Source organism: Mustelus asterias, chromosome 7 (genome assembly GCF_964213995.1).
Source record: "Mustelus asterias chromosome 7, sMusAst1.hap1.1, whole genome shotgun sequence".
Lineage (NCBI taxonomy): Eukaryota > Metazoa > Chordata > Chondrichthyes > Carcharhiniformes > Triakidae > Mustelus > Mustelus asterias.
In genome coordinates, this window is record NC_135807.1 from 135314403 (window position 1) to 135322067 (window position 7665).

Sequence of the window (7665 nt, forward strand, 5' to 3'; positions counted from 1 at the left end):
TGCACGTTCTCCCTGTGTCTGCGTGGGTTTCCTCCAGTTTCCTCCCACACTCCAAAGATGTGCAGGTTAGGTGGATTGGCCATGCTAAATTCTCCCTCAGGGTACCCGAACAGGCACCAGAGTGTAGAGACTAGAGGATTTTCAGTGACTTCATTGCATTGTTAATGTAAGCCTACTTGTGACTAATGAATAAATAAATAAAATGTTGTAACAATCCTCCACTCACTCCTTTTAGCTGGAGAAATCACCCAGCTTTTGTCGGGAGTAGTTTCGACCAGGAATTCTATTTGCTGCAGTTCATTGAGATTCTTTTCAAATAAACTCTAAATAGGCTTTGCATGTTTTGCTGTTCACTAAATAAATGGACTCTGCTGTAAAATAAATTATAACCTTATTATGGGGAGACCAGCAAGCTTTCTGTAATCTCCGAGCCATGCTATGTGCAGAAACAGGTGTGTCAATATTGGCACTTAGCAATATTGCACCAGGTTGTTGCCTTTCTTTTCATCTAGCTAGCACTTGACCTTGAGAAAGATTTAATTAATCCTGAAACAGTTGTGGACATGGACATTAATAATGAGAGAATTAACTTTCTGCCGAAGTATGAATTATTTGGCAGCCCTGGCTCAACAGGTAGCACTCTCACCTTGGAATTAGGAAGTCTTTGTGAGGGGAGACAGTAGTGGTAATGTCTGGACTAGTAACCCAGAGGCTCAGGCCAATAGTCTGGGGACATGGGTTCAAATCCCACCATGGCAGCTGTTGGAATTTAAAAATTTAATTAAATATGGAATTGAATCTTGGTAACAGCGACTACGAAACTAGCACTGATTGTTATTCACTAATGTCCTTCAGGGAAGGAAATCCGCCATCTATACCTGGTCTGGCAGGTATAGATCCACATCCACTGTGGGCTGCACGGTGGCACAGTGGTTAGCACTGCTGCCTCACAGCGCCAGAGAACCGGGTTCGATTCCCGGCTTGGGTCACTGTCTGCGCAGAGTCTGCATGTTCTCCCTGTGTCTGCGTGGGTTTTCTCCGGGTGCTCCGGTTTCCTCCCACAGTCTGAAAGACACGCTGGTTAGGTGCATTGGCCGTGCTAAATTCTCCCTCGGCGTTCCCGAATAGGTGCCAGAGTGTGGCGACTCATGGATTTCCACAGTAACTTCATTGCAGTGTTAATGTAAGCCTACTTGTGACACTAATAAGTAAACATAAAACTTTAGATCCACAACAATGTAGTTGACTCTTAGCTGTCCTCTGAATTGGCCTAGCAAGACTCTCAGTTCAGGGGCAATTAGGGATGGGCAATCAATGCTGGCTTTGCAAGTGATGCCCACATCCCATAAAATAACGTTTAAAATCATTCCAGTGATTCGAGCACAATACCAAGGCTGACATTTCCAGCAGTACTGACAGGTTGCTGCACTGTCAAAGTTGTCAACCTTCAGATGAGATGTTAAACCGAGGCCCTCTCTGCCTTCTCAGGTGGTTGTATAAGAATCACGTGGCACTAACTCAAAGAACAGCATGGTGTCGTTCTGGCATCCTGGCCAATAATTATCCCTCAATCAAAATCTGGTTATCAGATTGCTGCTTTTGGGAACTGGCTCTTTCTTGTGTTGCAACAATGACTACACTTCCAAAGTACTCCTTGGGTTATGTAGCACTTAGGAATGCCCCGAGATCTGTAATACACTAAATATAAATAGAATTACCGCATTGATACAAGACTAACCTCCCTTGTGAAACCTTTCCTTCAAACTATTATATACCTATCTTAATCAAAATCTACATCTTTGAATATGCTATTGGTCACCTGTCCTCACAAGTCTATACCTGGTTCATCAGCTGATATATGATCCTGTGAAGCACTTTGAAACATTTTTACTGCATACAAAGGGTGCTATATTAAGAAAACATTGTTGTTGTTTAACAGTTTAATGCCAAAGGTCATATTGGCAACCAAAGCTGTTTCAGAAAGTGTCCTGTGGCTGGGCATTATGCAACTGTAGCCTTAACTTTAGACACCTACAGGGAGGAAGCTAGTCTGATACATGTTGTCTCTTTTTCTTTCCTCCCTAAGCTAGAAACAGATAGTTGCACAAATATATAAACAGCTTGATCCATAATATCGCAGGAAATATTCTGTAGATATGCAACATTCATTAAATGTGACAATATTAAAGATACATCTTCTCATTGCATCTCTCTGTGACGCTGCATGGCATTGATTTAAGGTCAATTATTCTGTTGTAGTGCCAAAATTAACCCCCTACCTAGTTCTTAGCTTAATCACGCGAACTGTATCAGGAAAACCTGAACTGGCTGGAGCTGTTTTCTCTGAAAATGAGGAAGTCGAGAGGTTGACTTGATAATTATGAAGGAGTTCATTAGGGTAGATGTGGAGATGATGTGTGAGGAGTCTAAAACTAAAAGGTCTTAGACAGGAAATAGTGACTGATAAATCCATTACGTAATTTCAGAGAAATCTCTTTACCAAGAGGTGAGAATGTGGGCCCCACTAACCATAAGCAGCCAGCATAATCGAGGACCCCATGCACCCCTGACATTCTCTCTTCCACCTTCTTCCGTCAGGGGAGAGATACAAAAGTCTGAGATCACGTACCAACCAACTCAAAAACAGCTTCTTCCCTGCTGCCGTCAGACTTTTGAATGGACCTACCTTGCATTAAGTTGATCTTTCTCTACACCCTAGCTGTGACTGTAACACTACATTCTGTACTCTCTCCTTTCCTTCCCAATATACGGTATGCTTCGTCTGTATAACACGCAAGAAACGATACTTTTCACTGTATACTAATACATGTGACATAATAAATCAAATCAATAAGTAGGTTTCTTTTCATTTGTTCACAGGATGAGAACATCGCTGGCAATGCCAGTGTTAATTGCCCATCCTAATTGCACTTGATAAGGTAAACCATCCCTTGAACCACTACAGCCCACATGGTACTGTTAGGAAGGGAGTTTCGGGATTTTGATCCAGTTGTTAGGAATTAGATATAGTTTTAAGTAAGATATATTTGTATTTGTGGGTGTTAGAAACAAGGTATAGCTTTAGATTTAATTTATATTGTTTTGTGTTAAGGTGAAACCCGAGTTTGGTTTAGTTTTTTTTCTGTTTGTATACTTGCATTTTTAGCAAGCTTTTACAATTTCTGAAGTGAAGAGATGGGTTACCAAGGGGTTAATAGTTTAGGGAAGTTAAAAAACAAAGTAGGAAAAACTTTCCTAGCAACAGGGAATCAGACAAAATACCCACACAGAGACGAGAAAAGCAGTTTTAGTTTCAGTTGGTCTGGATATACCATTGAGTGAAGATAGAAAGGTCTAAGACTCTCTCTAGCTGAAGTTGATGCCAAACTTCTGAAGAAATTAGTTTAAGGCACACATATATATTGCTCTAAAATTAAAGTAATAGTGAATTTGGAATGCCTTTTCTGGATCTCCAGGCAAATAACAGTTATGGAAGGTGTTGTAGTGAATGTTCAGAAGTCCACTGGAAAAGAACCTTCTATCCTTGGTGTTGAAATAATGACACCTCTTCACGAGAGTGTTGGGTCATTTATGGTATTGCTGGGACAAAAGAGCTAGCATGAGTTTGAATCATTTTTTCTTGGTGTCTGTGTTGAAATCTTTCCAACTTTTGATCTCTAGTGTAATATAGTTAATGTTCCTTGTTTAATAAATGTTATTTTTGTTAAAATGTCAACAGCAGGTTCCTGTGAATCGGTTCTGGAAATACCCCTCACTGTTTAAAAAATGTGACCTCTCAAGCCAGGTTCCATTCTGGGATCTGACTTGTCCAGTAGTAGCATCAGATGGGATCATAACACAGTGAAGGAACAGCAATGTATTTCTAAGTCAGCAGATTGTGTTCTTTGAAGGGGAACTTGCAGGTGGTGGTGTTCTCATGTGCATGAGCCGTTGCCTTTCTAGGTGGTGGAGGTAGAGGGTTTGGAAGGTGCTGTTGCAGAAGCCTTAGCAAGTTGTAGCACTGCATCTTCTAAATGGGACACACTGCTCCCACAGTGGTGGAGGGAGTACATGTTGAAGGTGGTGGATGGGGTACCAATCAAGTGTCCTGGATGGTGTCAAGCTTCTTGTGTGCTGTTGGAGCTGTACCCATCCAGGCAAGTAGCTGAGGCAAATAGGGTGGTTGGTTAAAGAGGAGGTAGTAAACATATGAGGGGAAAGTAGCAAAACTGAAAATATCCACACCCTAAACTCACTATAAAGGACCTGAATATTTGCTGCAAAAATGTTAATGCGATATTTAAACAAAACTAAATTAATATTTCAAAAATCATGTTCTGATTTATTCAATTCATTTCCCACAAACTGCAGGATTGGATATGCAGACAGGTTCAACATAAGCATTCAACATTGGTTAATAAAACTGGCTATTTTAATATTAATAGCTGCATGTCAAAAAGGTATTAAAGAATTGAAAAATTAAAGGCTGTGGCGCAATCTCACAATTCACAAGCTACTCCACTTTTGTTCCAATTCTCCTCCAAAGTAATGTTCTATGACATAACCATCTGAAAGCATTTGCAAATTCTGCAGGTGTTATGGTTCAACGTTAATTTTGGTGTAACCAACATTCAGAACATTAAACATTTCTGCAAACACGATATTCAACTAGAAAGAAACTGAAATTGATAGCTTTATTTGGTAAGATTCTGATGTGTCTCTTAAATATTGGGATAAAATTTGAATACTTGAACTTAAAAAGTCTGACAAAAGATAACATGCATATCAGCACGTTGGGAGTCAAGCTTTCATAAAAATAAAATTGGAAGACAACACATTTTGCAAACCTTACAAGTGAATTCTGTATCTTTCCCCCCAAACTTTACTGTGCCAAAGTTGCAGACTTCATTACAAAAAAATCATCAAATGATACATTCTAATGACACAACACAGGGAGGGGGCCTTCTGGCCCATCATGCCACTGCCAGCCCTTTGATAGAGCTATCTAATTAGTGCCACTCCCTTGTTCTGTGCTCCTAGCCCTTTTGCCAAGTACCTTAAAATCAATTTGCTCTTGTTGCTAAATCTCCTACTAGTGGAAAGTTACTATATTTATTCATCTAAGCCCTTATCATTTTGAACAAACTTCTTTTCACATTATCTACTTCAAAAAGAAAACACTACCATCTCCTCCACTCTCTCGACATAACTTCAAGCCCACACAGCCAACACTTCCATTTATCCTTGCCAAGCAGATTTCAAAATACTGGACCTATTCATAAAATAATTATAATTCCATATCGTTGGTTGCAAAAGGCTCTCATGCATTCAAATTCCAAGTTGTGGAATTTTGTTTTTTTCACCCACCGAAAAGTAATTTCCCTGCATCACCACCCCCACACTTAATTTCAAAGCATCTGGAGGGAATTAACTTTCCGTAAAAACAAAGGCACCTCCCAACATTCAGAAGACTTCTCGGAAGTGTACTTACTGAGCAAGCTGCCAAGCTTCTGAAAAAGTGTCTGCCAAAACTTTCAACAATGCAACATAAACTACCAATATACTTTAAATCAACTTTTAGATTAAAAACTTTAAAATCTGAAAAAAAACTTTTAATTGCATCCAGAAATTTCCAGAACCAAAACTGGTCTGCATTTTTAAAAAGTTTGAATAAGAGATGTCATAAATATGCTTTTAGAACCATGGAAAAGTTACAGCACAGAAGTGGGCCATTCGGCCCATCTTGCCTATGCCAGCTCCGAGGACACCCAAGGTGCTCTTTTTATTCCCAGCTTCCTGCACCACCACTAGCCCTGTAGTTTACAGCATTTTTTTTATTCATTCATAGGACATGGGTGTTGCTGGCTGGCCAGCATTTATTGCCCATCCCTACTTGCCATTGAGAAGGTGGTGAAGGTGCAGATCCAGGTACTTTTTGAAGAGTTTAGGGTCTCTGCCTCTACCAAGTCAAGCAGCAAATTCCAGCCATCCTCTGCATAAAAAAAGTTCTTCCTGGTGTCCCCTGTACACCTACTGCCACTTATCTTTATAGGAAATTTATATTCTTACTGACTCACAGTATTTTCTGTGGTTCATGGCAAAAGGAAAGTTTGTGTAAGCAAATTTACATAAATTGCACAAATATAAAAGTATCAACATAAGGAATTTCATATGAACCAAGTAATTAATATACACACAGGTAATTTCATATAAAGATCGATAATTTCACATAAATATAAGTCATTTCATGTGAACATAAGTAGTTGTTGTGAATACAAGGCTGCATATTATCAAGTAGTTACAGCAAGTCGCCCCTACTTCCTCGTTCCGGGTCTCCTGTCAGTTTCGCTCTCCCATTGGCTGGAGGGCATTGTGACGCCTCTGCAGAGTGACAAGGAGGCCGGTCAATCAGATTGTGGGGCAGCCCGAGCGGCGGGAGGGGACGTAGCCAATCGGAGGCCGGGGAAGGGGCGGGGACGTCCTGCTGGCTCCGCCCACCAGCCCCAGCAACTGCCGCTCGCTTGGGCGGTTGGAGCGACGGCAGCGCGGAGGCCCAAAAAGCCTCGGCCGAGTGGCGCCCGCCGCCTGCCCCGTGCCCGCGGTCCCGCACGCCCGGAGCACCGCCGCCTCCGGAACCCAGCCGGGCGGCGGCGGGGGACGGCTCGGAGCCGTGGTTAGACGTACCTGTGCGCGGAAAGGTAGCGGGCGCCCGACATGTACTTAGTCACAAGCGGCCTGCCGTAGCTGCGCCCCGGCGGCGCCGAGAGGAGGCGGAGGCTGCGGGTCAGCTGACCCACCCCGCCCGTAGCACGTGACCCGCAGCACGCGCTACTGGGGCATTGACTGCCGGAGAGCCGCATGGTCAATGGGAAAGGGCAGTGGGCAGCTGCACCCAGCTACAGGGCCTGTTACAGCCCATTACACTGCGGGGATAATTATATTACAGCCCATTACACTGCGGGGATAATTATATTACAGCCCATTACACTACAGGGATACTTATATTACAGCCCATTACACTGTGGGGATAATTATATTACAGCCCATTACACTGCGGGGATAATTATATTACAGCCCATTACACTGCAGGGATACTTATATTACAGCCCATTACACTGCAGGGATACTTATATTACAGCCCATTACACTGCGGGGATAATTATATTACAGCCCATTACACTGCGGGGATACTTATATTACAGCCCATTACACTGAGGGGATAATTATATTACAGCCCATTACACTGCGGGGATAATTATATTACAGCCCATTACACTGCAGGGATACTTATATTACAGCCCATTACACTGAGGGGATAATTATATTACAGCCCATTACACTGCGGGGATAATTATATTACAGCCCATTACACTACAGGGATACTTATATTACAGCCCATTACACTGAGGGGATAATTATATTACAGCCCATTACACTGCGGGGATAATTATATTACAGCCCATTACACTGCGGGGATAATTATATTACAGCCCATTACACTGAGGGGATAATTATATTACAGCCCATTACACTGCGGGGATAATTATATTACAGCCCATTACACTACAGGGATACTTATATTACAGCCCATTACACTGTGGGGATAATTATATTACAGCCCATTACACTGCGGGGATAATTATATTACAGCCCATTACACTGCAG

General features: G+C 42.1%; 1 protein-coding gene across 2 annotated transcripts in view; it reads right to left on the minus strand.

The window, feature by feature from the left end:
• znf407 (zinc finger protein 407) overlaps positions 1-6770 on the minus strand; it is a 470846-nt gene extending 464076 nt beyond the window's left edge. For both annotated transcript variants that reach the window (XM_078216863.1, XM_078216862.1), the window contains exon 1: positions 6685-6770. The gene's annotated coding sequence lies outside the window, so the exon portion shown is untranslated. The remainder of the gene's footprint in view (positions 1-6684) is intronic.
• Between the last annotated feature and the right edge of the window lie 895 nt (positions 6771-7665).